The sequence below is a fragment of the Maylandia zebra genome, linkage group LG17 (genome assembly GCF_041146795.1).
Source record: "Maylandia zebra isolate NMK-2024a linkage group LG17, Mzebra_GT3a, whole genome shotgun sequence".
Taxonomy (NCBI): Eukaryota; Metazoa; Chordata; class Actinopteri; order Cichliformes; family Cichlidae; genus Maylandia; species Maylandia zebra.
The window spans coordinates 30,756,139-30,772,286 of NC_135183.1; the positions used below are offsets into that span (position 1 = coordinate 30,756,139).

Consider the following 16,148-nt stretch of genomic DNA (forward strand, 5'->3'; position numbering starts at 1 on the left):
ATCTTTGCAAGGCTGGTGTTTCTGTTTAATAATTTTTAGGAAACAGTCTTCAGAGTTTAAGCAAACATGACAGGAAATCTTTAGGTAGACAGTGAGTTAGGCTTTTGCTACGTTTCTTCTGCGCCTATACAGTGTATGCAGTTCATCTTGGCTAATGAGGTGATTATATGCTTTGAACTAAAATATGAACTACACATAAACATCTTCTGGCAAAGAATGGCAAATTGCACAAATTCAAATAGTGTAACATTTTAACAAAAGCAGCTCTAAAGAGTGTTTTTATGACAACAAAGAATCAAATCATCCTATCTTGGTTTGCATTTTGGTTGAAGCAGGTAGCCGTTTGCATTGAACAGCTCCACTAAACCTGGTGTGCATTATTTACAGCAAGAAAACACAAAAGATTAACCTGCATGTACACTCTATATTTAGTTTCTTGGGAAACTAGTTTTGTATTACTCACAGTGCAAAATAATCCTTCTTTATTTTATCTTGGTGCACTGGGTGTCTGACATGATCATCTATGCAGAAGATCGATCTATCTATCTATCTATCTATCTGCTGACCACATGAGCATCCATCAGTACCCCACATATGTACAGTATGTAAGAAAATAAGTATAATGGCTTTAGCTTAAACAACAATATTTTTCACAGAAATTGGTGAAGACCAAGTAATGCCAAAAGAGGGACTTCTGGGTTTACAATAGTCATGTGGCCTGAAAAAAAAAAAAAAAAAATACTGCCACATTCTGCTACATTTTGACAGTTTCTTCTTTAGTTCTCCGATGAAGGCGCACATTAAAGATTAAAAGTCAAAGTCTGAAAGGCCACATTTGCAACATTTTTGCCGTGTTCTGTTAACAAAATCAACAGATCACCTTACTTGCAGGTCCTAGAAAATGCATGAATAATTACTGATGTTTCCTTGCTTGCTTGTCACTTGTCATTTGATGCCACGCTGAAGCACTTGGACACACATCTGCAATGTGTCAAACAAGGTGCTCTTGTTGAAACGGCGCCTGAATTACCAATGCAGCAGGGAAACATTCATATGCACTTCGCTTTCAAGGTCAGTGACTGTTAAGTGGTTCTACAATATGTTCTTTACTAATTTAATACAGCAGAAACTTATTTCCTCCGAGGACATCAAGAGGAGGCACAAGTGCTGAAAGTGCTTAAGAAGAGTTCAAACTGAGTGTGCGCAAAAAAAAAAAAAAAAAAAAAAAAATATCAAGCATAATCACATTTAGTAGAATTACAATTACTATAAATGCAATTTTGGAGTAATTTCACATAAATCATCTGAGAGTGTTTAAAAAGCTTTTCCAGGATTAGGATTTTCTCTTTTATTAAGATTGATCTGTTGGGCACTTTTTCACCTCCATATTTTTTATTCTTGAACTCTACTAGAGTGGACTTACATGGAGGGTAGTTCCAAATTTTTTAACTGTGCCTTGGCACAGTTCCTGAACAAGGCTGCTTTGGCTCCTTTCCCTTTGTGGCCTCCCCCTCATTTAACCAAATTTCTTCTAATTGTCTGACTGGTTTGAACAGCAGGTGGGTGGGGCAGTGAAAGCTACGTGCCTGAGATGACCATATAAGGCAGGGGTGGGGAACACCAGGCCTCAACGCCCAGTGTCCTGCAGGTTTTAGATATCACCCTGGGTCAACACACCTGAATCAGATGATTAGTTCGTTACCAGGACTCTGGAGATCTTCAAGACATGTCGAGGAGTTCATTTAGCCATTTAAATCAGCTATGTTGGATCTTTGATATCCACAGGTAAAAAACATCTATAAACTTGAACATTAAGATCAGCTTTTGGCTCAAATGGACTACTAGTGCATGCGGTGATTTCATAATTTAAAACATTTGCCCTGTTTAATGAGAGCATCCACCACTGAACCGGTGTATATGTGACAGATAATAAAGAAAAGTATGATAGATCCCCTTTAAAAACACATTAACTCATAAAATTCCACAATTATAGCACATTTAAAGTGTTTACATCTTTAATGATTCCACCAAGAAATTCCAAGAGTGATCTCCTCTGTAAACCTCTGTTTTAGGCCTGTTATCTGTTTTTTAAACAGTTATTTTTAGGCCAACCCGACCACATACAGCAATAAAATGGATACAGTTGCAGTTCTTTCAGTATCTCTTTAATTAACAGAGTCAAACATTTGCTGGTTTATTTATGGAAAATCTTTTCCACAGAATATTTTTAGGCTTCAGTAAATTTCAGTAGACTCAAATTTATTCTGCGCTTATAGACATTTTCAGAAAAGGTGATGAAAATAAGTGCTGCAGACCTTTAAAACTATTTCAAATTTGAAACCATCCAACAGCGCAACACCATTTGCATCTGTCCAGAAAGAGCAATAAACTCTGCAAATTCTCTTTCTGAGGTAAACAGCATTTCATATTGCTCATAAAGAAATCAATGGATGGAGCTGGGAAAAAAAACCAAAATGGTAGTGTTGCTCAGGTTGGCATCAGAGGGGCTTTTATAGTGAACTTGATTAAAAGAAAATTGCTTTCAAGTGCTCTCAGCAGGCTGGAGGTTGAGTGGGTGTGCTCTTGTGTGCAGCGACGGTGGTGTTTCACAAACTAGGCTCGCAGGGGGAGGAAACAAGATGAAGAAACACTCTGAAACTGCCCGAGGACAAAGAATATGGAAGCACTGGTGACATGGTGGCGCAATATTACTTCTATTATCAGTTTCAGTGCGTTGTCATTTACATGACTCGTCCATGGCCATCGAGATTGAATTCATTTTTCTGTAATGTAGGGACTGTTGTGTTGATGTGCTTTTCTTCAGACACTTAAAACTCATTTTAAATTGCACTTTTGATTACGCTTTAGCATCTGCTACCATAAATCAAATACGCATTTAAATTGGTGCAAGCTTTTGTCAAATAACCAAAGTGTGGAAAAAAAAAATCACCTAATTGTAGATTTTATCTGGATAAGTGACAGGAGATCTGACAGGGAAAGGTGGAGGAATGGGCTTTTTAATTTTGGAATTTGTGTAATTTATTCCCTCTTGAATTCAAAATGACATCAGGAGATCAAATGCTGTCCCCGATTTCCATGAAACCTTCACCTAATTGGCTTTCAAAGAGTGAAAAGAGCGCTGGTGAATATTTTAACTACTTGGTTTTAAAGTAGTTTGACTTTGGTGAGAATACTATCGGAGATCCGTTGGTATACAATGTTATTTTTTAGGAGCACTGTTCATAAATTGAATTTGCATTTGATTGAACTTTGAAATTTTTCACCACAGCACTCATTGAAACATAATGTCATTCTCACCATGTACGAACTCCAGCAGGGGACATACCAAGAAAATAAAGATGTAGCCACAGCACAGAATCAATGAAGTCAGGGTGTTGCATCACCATGTCATTTTGTTTTAAGGCTTTCTTAGAGCATCATGAGCTTTGTTTACTTGCTTTACAGGTCAAATGGATCACAGAATCTGCACATAATGAGACTTATTCACGGTTTCACCCCTCTGCATCGGGTTCACTTTGATACACACTGTCTCAGCATAACATTCATTGGCGCCTGAACATCATCTGATATGCATTAACATATGCACTGTAGCATAGTAAACAGTGAATCCACAGGGGCTTTTTACTACAAATAGTTGTCTTAGTGAATAATTAATAGGTTTGCTTCTACAAACATGCTGTAAGTGCGTTCTTTCTTTTGACATTTGCATATTCATTAATTTTGTTGGTGTTTTCATTATTATATAGTTTAGAAACAGATTTAATGTAGAGAGTTTTTATGGTATCCTTGTTTTAAGTATCAAGTTTTAGTTTAGCAAAGCCGATGGTTATCTCTTATGTAAGCTACACATCAGTAGGAACCATCACCAAGGAACATTTGATGAAACTTAACTGTCATAAAAAACTCACAAAAACACTTTCTTTCAATTCTAAGGCCATATCAAGACATAATAAAACTCATCCAGTTCTCACCAGGTTTTATATTCAGTAAATACAAAATGATATAGTACACAATGTCAATATTTATTTACCAAAAACTTAGGGAAAATTCAGAAGCCGTTTAGGAAATATTAGGTATATCCTATGATTCAAAAGCTGGTAGAATCACCTTTAGCAGCAATAACTTATACTACAGAGCACTATCATTCCCAGTGCTTAACATACCAACAATTTGTCACGCCCCTAGGTGTCTCATAGTAAGGCAAAAAGTACCCTTCTACGCCCTTATGAAAGCTCTGGGTTATCAATTGAAACCAATAGAAAGCCACTCGTGGCATTAAGACACACCTAGAGCAGAGGCTCCAGCCCTAACCCTAACCTTAACTCTATCAAATAGTGTTTTCCAAAGCGATTCAAGATCTGAAAGTGAACAATTTTAAACGTACTTTGTTAGGTTGATTTTCATGTCACACATAAAACACATTTATAGCTCTCATGCCTCCGAACACGTAGCATACTGACGATTTGTCACATTCGTCAGTTTGTTACACGTTGGGATGAGAATGTATACTAACAGTAGTCTAACAGTATTTTGTGTTCTGTATAACCCTCTCACATCACTGGGCAGGACTTTTGTTGCTTCAGTTCACTGAGGTTAGCGGGCTATCATTAATGCACGGCTCTCTGGACCTTGACTGGGTCATTGCAGCACCTTGATTATTTACTTTTTCAGCGATTCTCTTGTAGATTTATTGCTGTCTTGTTGTATGAGCCAATTCAGACCAAGCTTTAGCTGTTGGCTAGATGGCGTCACATTTGAATCTTTAATAATTTACTTTGGAGACTTAAAATTGTTTGGAAATGGTCTTTTAACCCTTCCAATATTGGTTGCTTCTTGCAGATACATTGCTGATGTCTTTACCTCCGTGGTGTTGTGTTACACAGACCTGAATGCTCTCAGATCTTCTGCTTTTATAGAGCTGCTCACACAGTGATGATGTTGTTGAAGATTGATTAGTGGCACCTGGCTGATACTTAGCTTCCTAAGGTAAGAGTGAACTTAATTTTTCAGATACTATTTCAGATACCTATTTTGTAGTACATCTAAGGTTGTATTTACATAGTTTTAAGACCAAAAACCAGTAATAATTTTTGATCATGTGCTGATGAATAATTCCTGACAATTGAAACGTGTTGTGTATGTTCTTTTTTTTTCACCAGGTTTTACATTATCCACACAAAATGAATTAACAAAGTACATTAAAACTTAAAGCTAGGATGAATGTAAACTCCTCAGAGATCTTAAAATTGAGCAATAAACGAAGATTAAAACTTTAACATTAAAAGGTATATTAACAGTTAAAAAATGTTTTTTAAATGAGTTTTGTTGAATTTATCCTAAAAATATCAGGCTATAGCATGAAACTGTTTAGCTTAGCTGAGTTTAGTATAAAGTCTAACACAGTAGGCAGCAACATTTTTTATCTTGTAGTAACAAAAGCTGTTTAATAGCACCTCTAAAGGTCATTAAACAACATGATGCCAATTGTTTGTCCAATACAGTCTTGAAATTATTTCCTGAAATCTTGACCAGATGCCTGAAAAATAGTCCCAGCCCAAAGATTTCGGGATACCCATTTCATTTGAGTATCAATTTAAAAAAATCGTTGTTTTAAATAGCATTTTAATAATTTTTTTTCTTTAATTTGAATATTTAAAACAACAAAAAATAGTAATACATTAAATCTAAATTATTGCTTTGGGAGGAAAATGGAGAAATAAATAAATATTAAATACATACATAAAACGCTGTCATTGTAGCTTGTTTGCCAATCGTTGACTGAAAATATCCAGAGCTTCTTAAATTGGTGAGGTTATAGCTGGCTGCCGGCAGAGCCGGCCAGTGCAATCCCCTCTGGCTTCTGCTCCGTGGCTGCTGGGTGACCCCTCGTCTGGGGCTCTCCTCAGCTCTTCCCAGGAGGGTGGCACGGATGCCCCTCCGGTGGGCCTCCTTGGGCTCTCGCACTCTGGGGCCTCTGGATGTCTGGGGCCTGGATCTCCTCCATGCCTGCTTCATGCCCTGGGGCACAGGGCTATGGCTCCCTACACCCTCTAGCAGACCGTTACATGGGGAAAACTTTTGAATACAAGCGCGCTGATCCACACAGGTGTGCACACGGGTTTTCACTGTCCAATGACATAAACTACACCTTTCTTGGCTGCTACCTCAAAGCACATTGTGTGCTGTCGGTCCTGCGTGCTGCACCACAACATTCAATATTTAGCATTTACTGCTGCTACACTTAGCTAGATTAATGTGATGGTGTTGTGTTTATTATGTTGCTCTCTTTTTTTTTGCTTGTTTTCTCTTCTTTTTCTCTCAACAGGTGATCCAGGAGGTTTTTTTTCTCTCTCTTTCTCTTTTTAAGTGCCCTTTCTCACTGTCCCTCTTCCCCTCTGTTTTTCTTTTCCTTCATCTTTCTTTCTCCCTTTCCTATCCCTCACTCATGTCTGTCCCATCTGTAACAACTGAAAATAAAATAAAATAAATAATAACAACAAAGGTCGATCGAATGGACCAATACGGCAAGGCCGTGATGATCCACTTGGTAAAGTAAATCCATTGGGTATCCTTGTTGGCCTTCAGACAACAATTCTGACGGCTAAAGAACCAAATGGGACAGGCAAAAAAAACCCCTTTTTTAAAAACTGGTGGGGTTAAAAGCAGAATTGCTTTGCCCAGACATAACAATCAGACAGCAGACTAAAGGATAAGATTAAACATAGAGGTACTGGTAAAACCAAACAATATCAAAAATATCTGCAAAATGCATGAAAGCAATCAAAAAAAACCCCAAGATGATTAGTAAAGTACATGTTAAGTGTTAAAGTGCTAAGACTATCAAGGACCACCATTAAACCTCTTAAATATGTAAATTAGCAGCAGAGGAAGGTTCTTCTCTCTATAAAATCTCCCTTAACCACTAACATCAATGGTCAAAATGTCTAAAAGCAGTTTTTGCCACATACCTTTTACATAAGTACTGGTACTAGGCGTGGTATTGCACATAGTAAAGCTTTCCTAAGATATGAACCTCATATGAAGACGTAACGTTTATAAGTTTTAGAGGTGCCTGAAAACATTCAGGCTAGCTACTGCTAGTTTCCAGTGTGTACTATATGCTAAGGAATGCTAATTGACTAACTGCAACCCGAATGTGCAAAATGTATCTACAAATTCAATCAATAATCTTTAACCAGAAAGTGTTTGTGTAGCTGGATTTGTAGTGAGCTTGGGGTGGTGGTGTGGTTAGTACTGTTGGCTTGCAGCTCGGGCCTTTGTGTCCTCCTACAGCAATGAAACGCTTGTTAGGTTAACTGGTGATTCAGTGGTCGGTAGGTGTGTATGTGAGAGTGTTTGCTCCTTCTGCCTCTGTTGGCCTTGTGATGGACTGGCGCTCTGTCCAAGGCGTACCCTGCCTCCTTCCCTATTACAGCTGGGATTGGCTCCAGTGACCCTAAGTTAAATAAACAGTTAACAGATGATCTGAAATTGACCAGTAAACAGTTTGGCAGACAGCTGTGACGTGGCAATCATAAACAGTAACTGAATTATTTTTGTAAGCCCTCACCCTAAGCGGGCAATAATTTTTAAAAATATAATGTTATTCTAACTTATTGTTACACGTCACATTAGCCTTCTGTAATATTAAATACACATAAATGGGTAAACACTAAAAACAAATAAAGAAGTTAAAAAAGAAATAAACAGCAAAGCTTTTTTACTTTTTTTTATCTGATTTCTGTCCACTTATTGCCATTAATGTATGCTATCTAATGCCAATGTAATTTTCCTATTTATTTATTCCTTCACTCCAAGCACTGTCTCCAGTGCTGCAAATCTACTCTTGCTTTGCTTGTTTGTTTGTTTGTTGGTTTTCTTTGCAGCCTAACATGATTTCTATCGAGGCTTGCTGCTGCTGGTGGTGATAAGAGTTGCTTTCCAGCCATTTTAGCCACCGTTAGCAGTTCAGATAATGGGAATAACTGTCCTTCGCATATCTGCCTTTTCATCGGCATTTCTTATTCTGTTCTCTTGTTGGAGTGGACATCACACGGACATTACATCATCATGTTATTACACAAAAGTCTGCTCCATACAAAACCATTGTGCATAATACATTAATGTTTTTGACATAACATCATAGCAAATGTTTCTTATGCAATGTGCTGAAAGCAATAGGTATATCTGGAAGGCTGCAAACCATTTTAGTGGTTAAATTAGAACTCTTAACACTACTTGTTCTTGCTTTAAACTATTTTTTATTGTATATAAGTTTGGGGCTATTTGAGTCTGAAAGCAGATCAAATAGTTTGCCCCTAGCAGTCTATTGAAGTTTTAGCAGACTGAGGAAAATATCTTTAAAAGGTCCAGTCTATAAAGCATTCTAATTTTATCACCCAAAACATCTGTAGTCCTTCTTTTTACTTTGCAGCTCACATTTTGGACCAAAACTGTGCGAGATTCAGCTGACAGGAGCTCGTAATGACTTGGCATTCGACAGAACATGTAGCCCACAGACAGACAGAGACAAGACAGAACACTTCAGTGACCACGCTCAGATGGGTGAAATCCCCCGGTCCGACAAACTCATCCCACACGATCGATAGCTGCTGTGACAACAGCCCTTCCCGTCACAGGCTGGAGAACAAGCTGTTGTGAAGGTCTGAGAATGGGAGATAGGCCCCGGAGGGGAGAGTTGATTTACGACCCCAAGTCAAGATGGAAGCACAGTCGCCCACATACTGTAGACGGCCTTCCTGCTACATCACTCTCCCGCTCCCTGCCTGACTGCCTGCCTGCCTGCCTCTTTACTTGTCCTCCTTCCAGTGTCTATTTGCCTGCCTGCTGACAGCAGGAATGGTCTGAAGTGACATACCGGCAAGAAAAACATTTCATTGTGTTCTTTACCTTCACCTGGATTTAGTGGATGGCGAAAATCCTAAATGTCACCTTTGGCTTGTTTTAGTTATTTATTTTTTATAAACTTAGCCAGAGAGGGGGCGGGGGAAGATGTTCAGAAGGAGAATGCTGGAGAAGGACCTAATTTTAAAATGCCATGTAGCCATCGATCAGCAGGAGAAACAAAGGAATGACACTCAGGAGGTGCTGCTAGACAAATAACCACCCTGCAGTAAGAAACATGGAGGGAACATGTCACCTGCAGGCAGTGGTACACTGCACAACACAGTGGCATGTGTTGAAGCAACAGCTTTGCACAGGCAGAATGCTTTGGTCCACCACTCCAGCTACTTAGAGATGGATTTTTCATGTTATCTCAAGTAAAGAAAGGCAAAGGAGACTTTTTGGATTCGGTTTTAGATTATATATCTCGCTTGAGTTTTAAATATATATAACATCACTGATTTTTCTGGTGATATATTAGCAGTTCTTAGATTTGGTTGTTTCTATCGTGGGAGTTGTTGTAGGAGTTTAATGTTCTGCTCATTGAAATTCAAGTTAAAGTATTGACGGCTTTAGCAACACGAGCGTTTTACCCATTCTAGGGGAGGTTTGTCGTCAACCTCTTCAGCAGTCGTCCACCTATTCTAGCATGGTTTAAACCCCAAAGCATTTCCGATGTACATTTGGACCCCCCACTCGCTCCCCCACCCTCTTCTTGTTTTGTTTTTTTTTTCTTTTTAAAAAAAAAAACACTTTTCTGGATGCTGTTGAGCAAGGGAAGATACCCTGCCTCCCTCTCTCTCCCTCCTGAGCGGTATCAATATTCATGGGTCTGCCGGGTGCGTTTGTGCGATGGCTTTCTCATTAGCCTTTGATCCCCTTGCGCGAGGCCTGCCGGAGCGTTGCGGCGCCAACAACAGAGCAGCGTTTGAAGTGTAGAGAGAACAGCTGCTTGCATTGATCTCCATATACTTTCTTTGCCATCCACAAGCACGTCCACACATATGCAGATGCTGCCCACGGGCACATGAATACATGCATCTACTGTAGGACTACACTTGCAAGAGCGCGGATAGATGGAGCTGACAGCAATCGATAAGAAAATCAATCGTGAAAGTTGATAAGCCTTTTAAGCTCAGCGTCTTTGATTTTTAACAGTCAACACAAACCGAGTTATCACCTTGGGTTGTGGAAACTTTAATGCCCATTTTTCAATATTTTATTTCCCACTGTTTAGACCAAAAGATTAATAGATTAAGTCAGAAAGAAATTACCAAGTTATAAATATGAGCAAATTAAAATTTTATTTATTTAGTGGGAAACGCTCCTATTTAAGGCTTATCAACAGGTATTATGCAACGCACACTCTATCTTCTCATAGAGGACAAAAGTGTTATTTTAAAACTGAGCTGACATGACGCAGAGAACATTATGATGCTCATTGAAAATTAATAATGAGGTACTTCTTCTAACAAAATAGGGATTCTAAGCCGCTAAATTATACAGCAAGCTGGAGCAAAGCAGCACAAAGCTTGGTGAATAGCTCTTATTTGCTACTGCGAGGCTGGGTAAATTATGATGATTACAGAATTATTTGCTAAAGCCAGGAATGCTTTGTTGGGAAAAAAGAAATGTACACACACAAATAATCAACTGGGGCTCTATTTTAAAGCATAATCCACCTTCTGGCTGTGAAATAGCATCAGCATTTTGCAGCCGAAAATAAATGACATCATCCCACATTAAGCCCTTTAGCACAATTTCTGCCATATCACAATGTCAAAAACACAGGCTCATGTCACAGGCTGTGTGGTCCATGATGAATCTTCAAACTACCACCCACCCCTCTTTTTTTGTTGTTTGACTTCCTTTTTGTTCCCTTTTGTTCATTAATGTGAAAACATGTTCTCCTGTACAGCCAGGAAGGACAAGGTCCAGCTACTATGACATCATAACATCTGCACAAAGACAATCCCTGCGCTATTGCACTCAATAACTCTCCCCTCTCCTCTGGTATCCGCTGCATAAAAAGCACAGTAAAAGATTAAGACTGGGAGCTCGTCTGGGCTATTGCTCCACTGGGAACGGGTCAGCAGATCAATACAGCCAATGTGTCTGATAACATTAGACCACCCTTAATGGCACTAATGAAGAGAGAGTTAGGTCAGGGAAAGAGTTACAGCAAAGATGGGTTCATTAGATACGATGTAGTTTTGCCACTTTGGGGTTTTTTTTTTTGCACTTTGAATTTTGTTGTTACTTTTTAGCACAAATCAAACATGGCATTATATTAGTGTGAAAAATGATCAGCGTGACTCTTTTAAACCAATAAAGATTAACGCCTATCAAAAGAATAGCATTTAAAGCAAGCTTCACAAGAAATAGAGCCAACAAGCCTTTCCCCCCAGTTTTTGCTCAGTTGTGTGCCAGTAGAAAGAAGAAAAGATGAAAGCAGACGCACCATCAGAGTCAAGTTTCTAAACTAACCAACTCTTGTCGGTGTCCTTTGTGACAATAGGTCACAGTGTGCCGAGAAGGACTCTGATTGAAGGGAGTGTTATCAGTGTTCAAATGTCAAGAGAAACTACATCTCAGCAGACTTGCCTCTGACATTATAATAAATCACACCCCATTGTGCTCCATGTAGTCTCACTCACACACAGGCACACACATAGACACATATAAAGAGAGAGAGAGCAACCTGCTGCTGAAAAAGCCTTGTACTTGGCAGGATCTCTGCACACACACACACACACACACACTACTTAACATCACCAGTGCCAGTTTTGATAAAGATGAAAGGAGGTGATGCACAAAAGGAGGCAGTGAGAGGCAACGTACCTCACAACGGATGTCTCGGTTTTAACTTCAGGAGCTGCAGGAGACGCGCCGGTGAGGCGGGACTGTCGACTTCTCTCTGTCTTCTCCCTCTCTGTCTTCTCTGGGATGGAGGCTCAGGAGGAGAGCTGCTCCTTCGCTGCCTCCTCCCTGCCTCTGGCTCACTCTGCTACTGTCTCAACCCCTCTCACTATCATACCTCCCCTCCCTCCCGCCCATGCGGCTGCCCCCACCCCATCCTTTTCCCCCTCCTCTTTCAACTCCTCCCCTTTTCTAACCTGCTCCTTTCTGTCTTTCCTTTCTCCTACACCACCCTCAAACTCAAGGGTGACAAAAGAAACCAAGGCTTTTATCATTACTTTCAGCTTTGCTGCAAAGTATGTTGCCTTGGAACTGAAATTGCATCCAAAACTCATCGGCTAAGGTGAGTTTTCTGTACTCCAAGGTTAAGAAAATCCAATTTCTGAAACTCATGAGGCTGATTTTAACAATCTGATTATTTAAGAACGGACTAATGCTTAAAACTAACTAATAAAAATGTTTTTAAAAAAGGCACTATGGTTCCCCTGAATCAAACTTTACACAATTTTAAAAAACTATCCAGTCAATCAAATATATTTAATTTGCAGTATTCACCAAAGAAAGGATAGATTTCAGGAACAACATTTTTCATTCATTTTCTGCCCATCAACATATCTTTTAATCAATTCAACTCCATATTTTATTGATGCTCCAGTGTAACATTGGTGAATGACTTTATCATTTATTGATCGGTATCTTTTTAATAAGGGAAATCAATCCCAGAAGAGACAGGGGAGGATTAAAAATTGGTTGAGGGGATATTTAAGGATTCGAGAATGTCTGACTGTGAAGAGAAACTGCTAAAGTAGTGGACTGAAATAAGAAAGGTTGGTACTTATTGCACAAAGAATTAAAAAAATCCAACAAAGATTTGCATCTGGATTTTCCACATCAAAAATACAAAGAATCATTTGCTCCCTGCTTTTTATTTGAATATCTGCATCTGAAGACCACTCCTGGATTCCTCAGCACCGACCAGTTCTTAGTCTTTTTTGTCTCCTTTTCCCCTCTCTCACATCGACAGCCCTTCGCTGCTTCGGCCCCTGTTTCCATAGTGACACTTTCCCCGACTCTGGCTCGACATAATCAAGTGAACGGGGTGGAGGTGGGGGCTGGGGGTGAGAGAGGGAACTGTGAGCAGGGTGCGGGCGTGAGAGGTTGAAGTAATGGCCAAGATGAAAAAGATTGGAAAAAAGAACATCCCCAAAAAACTGGCAAATAGCGAGAGAGATAAAGGAGCAAATAATGAATTAAGAGAATGTCAATAAAGAGAGTTTGTCAATGGCAAACAGTGTCTTTGCCTCGAGTCCATCTCCGCCTGATGTTGGGTTCTGATCAGGTGCTTTGCAAAGCCTTGGCATATGGCTAAAATAATTATCATGCTCATCAAACATCTAGATGGCCACTTGTTCTCTGTCACAATGCTCCCACCAGAGCAGAAATGAATTATGGGAGGGTTGATCCATCTGAATTTTAATGGGAGAGGTGCTCAGCAGGGGTTTACCGCATGATGCCAGGGAGAGATAGTGTGAACCCACTTGAATGTCAGAATAAAATTATGTACACCATGCAGACTAAATGTGAGAAAACTAAACTAGAGTTTTAGCCATGCTATCGATGTAGTATAGCAGGGCTAACTCGTGGCACATCAATATTTTTGCTGGCTTTTTTGGACATTTGTGTCGCTGTAACGACAAATCTGGTTTGGTTATCCACTAACTTTTCCCGTTGCTCAAAAATGAAGTTAACATTTCTGGTTTGCAGTGAAATGTGTCAGCAAGATGGACTGCCATGAAATGTTGTGCAGACTGGACGAAAATATCCAAGTTTCTACTGGATCACAGACTTAATATAAATATAGATGCTGAGTCACTACTTTCTGTGACTGTGCAAAAGTTAAGGGAGAATTTTGTAGAAACAGGTCATACTTTTCTCGGTCATTTGCAACTGGAGCATTGGTGAAGTAAGCCCATTAGGGCTGCCATGATGACTGGTGTTTTTAGGCCTCTAGTCAAAAATGCTGCCCCTTGTCACCTCTGAATTTTTCAACTGGGCATGACAAGCCTCTGATTGAGGAGACTGTATGCTCATACGGGGACCAGGCCCTAAAGTGTACCCTGATGCTATTGACTTTTTTCTCTAAATGGGACCATTATTTACAAAATAGACTTAACTCTGTTTAAAATAAATTTCTGGCTCTCACTGGGTGAAATCAGGTGCTGTAGGCCTGGCTGGGGCTTTCTCAGTCATTTTCCCAGTCACCGTCATCAAACTAGCGACCACTCACAACTGGTCAGGGAATATATATTCATCCTCATGGTTGTGATAGTTGTGGGCTCATCTCTAGGCCTTATTCACTTAATCCTATATTGTCACCATGGTTGTCACACATCCACAATGGGGGACAAGTTAACATTACATAGTTAGTCTGCAAAACCTCAGCAGACATCTACATCATTCCAATCGGAGCTTTTTAGGCGAACCAGGAATCACCCCCTGCTGGCCAATACAAAGAATGCACATTTAAGTCACTTGCACATTGCCTGCAAATTTCTGGAGACTGGATGGTGTAGAAAGGTGTACGTTAATGTTTAACTGTGCTTTATGTTTTAGATTGTAAAACAAATGCAGCCACTGTCACTTTGCGTTTTGAAGCCTTAATGTTCGTGTTTCTAGTGCCTCCCATTTTGGTTTTGTGGAGCCAGAAGTGACCTTACATGGAAAAAAGAGTGGCAGGATAATTTATCAGCTAGCGCTAACAGGCATGGTCAGCAAGCTGCATTCATGAACTCCATGAGGACCAAAGCCAGAGACACATATATGCTAATTAGTCCTCGGTAACAGACCAGTAAAATACAAGAAAGAGAAAAAAAAATCAGACTGCTTAGATGGGCTGTACCACTCAGGTGTTACTTTCAGAAGGACCAGCACCTCAAACGCTGAGGAGTTTAATGACTCCAGCTGCCTGTTTCAGGACACCTGTCAATCAGAGGGCCACACTCTTAACTATATTATCCAAATGGATGAGTTAATTAAAAAAAAAAAAGAATTTGTAATTAAAGTTGTTTTTTGTTTTTTTTACCATGCTGTAAACACATTTTTTTTTATAAGTAATGTTAAAACTGTTAAAACTGGACTTCACTGGAATAACAGTGCTTTTAGATTCAGCTTTAAGTGGCCACTGTAAGATCCGCAATTTTTGCCAGTTCCACATCATTTTTTACCCTGGATGTTGCAGCTTGGCCCCAACTGCTAATATAAAAGGGGAGTAGTTTATTACCTATCAGTAATAAAACAGAGACGCATCCTTATTAAAACACACAGCTTCCACTGTCTTCTTTACTGTGATTCTGCTCATTGCAGGGACAAATGCTTAACAAATCTGTGCAAATAGCACAAATACACAAGTATATGTGTGCTATAATTACTATTGTTTACTTTACAAACATCAGTGAATGTCCCCAAGAGGGATAAGAGAAGATTGTGTCGCTGCAGATTGTCATTTTGCAGGATTAATAACAATTGAAAGGGATTACTGTCAACTGCCATCCTTCCTGTGTGATCAAGGAGCAGAAGCAATATGGCTTGTGAATCTTCTAATTCTCTATCGATCCCCGAGCTGCTGTGTTAATGCCTGCCTCCCCCCACGACGAAGGTCAGGTGGCAGGGTCAGCCACTCATGGACCCAGAACAGATTTAGAGCTGTGATTAAAAGGACACTTCTGCTGGCAGGATGCTAAGGGTCACGGAGATCAAAGGTGAAACTTTATAGCTTACATGATGCTTTTTTTTTTACAGCACAGTTTTTCTGCTGCTGTTTTCCTCAAGGGAAACCAGCACTTTGAACACAAAAAGAAAATAAATTACACTTTATTACTGGTTTGAAAAGCAGAGCTGGTTATTATGCTACCACTTTGGAGCATATCGTCCTTTAACAAACAGCCAACCAGAAATTTAAAAAAAAAAGAAGAGAAAACCCCCTTTTTTTCTCACCCTTTTGTAAAAATAAATTACATGTTTATCCACACTTTCATTTAGAAAGCATAACTGTGAGTGTGTCGGCAGAAAAAACAAAAGGGAAAATATCTGGGGTATGTTGGTAATATCTTGCTTGTTGACAATTACCTCATAGGGTATAGATAATATTAGCTAATGTTAAGCCAGATACCTGAATTCACAACCATTTATAACAAGTCTTTGTTTCATTACTGTTTGGATTATTATCAAGAATCTTTATGACGATATAATGAAAACAATACGTTTTTCCTTTAAAACAAACTCTTTGTTATTAAGCATATTCAAAG

The 16,148-nt window shown here is 39.4% G+C and overlaps 1 long non-coding RNA gene across 1 annotated transcript in view; it reads right to left on the minus strand.

The window, feature by feature from the left end:
* The window catches only part of LOC143413209 (uncharacterized), a 57,825-nt gene extending 45,915 nt beyond the window's left edge, over positions 1-11,910 (minus strand). The window contains exon 1 of the long non-coding RNA XR_013093830.1: positions 11,767-11,910. This is a non-coding gene — a long non-coding RNA (uncharacterized LOC143413209). The remainder of the gene's footprint in view (positions 1-11,766) is intronic.
* Between the last annotated feature and the right edge of the window lie 4,238 nt (positions 11,911-16,148).